Source organism: Protomyctophum bolini (assembly GCF_963924005.1).
Source record: "Protomyctophum bolini genome assembly, chromosome: 1".
Taxonomy (NCBI): domain Eukaryota; kingdom Metazoa; phylum Chordata; class Actinopteri; order Myctophiformes; family Myctophidae; genus Protomyctophum; species Protomyctophum bolini.
Window position 1 is genome coordinate 54644579 of NC_137862.1, and position 306 is coordinate 54644884.

A 306-nucleotide genomic window follows, 5' to 3' on the forward strand; every position below is an offset into this window, starting at 1 on the left:
AAAATACAAATCACATCAAGTAAAATAAGCTTAGATTCTGACAGTCTTAGACAGTCTGTCTGTCTGTCTGTCTGTCTGTCTGTCTGTCTGTCCGACCAATCATCCTTTTTCTTTATTGATTATTTTATTAAACAATACAAAAAAATGCAAACAGCACAGGTACAGTCAAGCATTTGATCCAAAAGGGTATAAAAAAAGGCTTTGCCGTCTTGTTTCCATTCGACTCCTATATGAGAGATATCTATATATCAATGCATGTTTGTACAATACAAGTACACACTACAGATTCAAGTGCACATTTGTTCA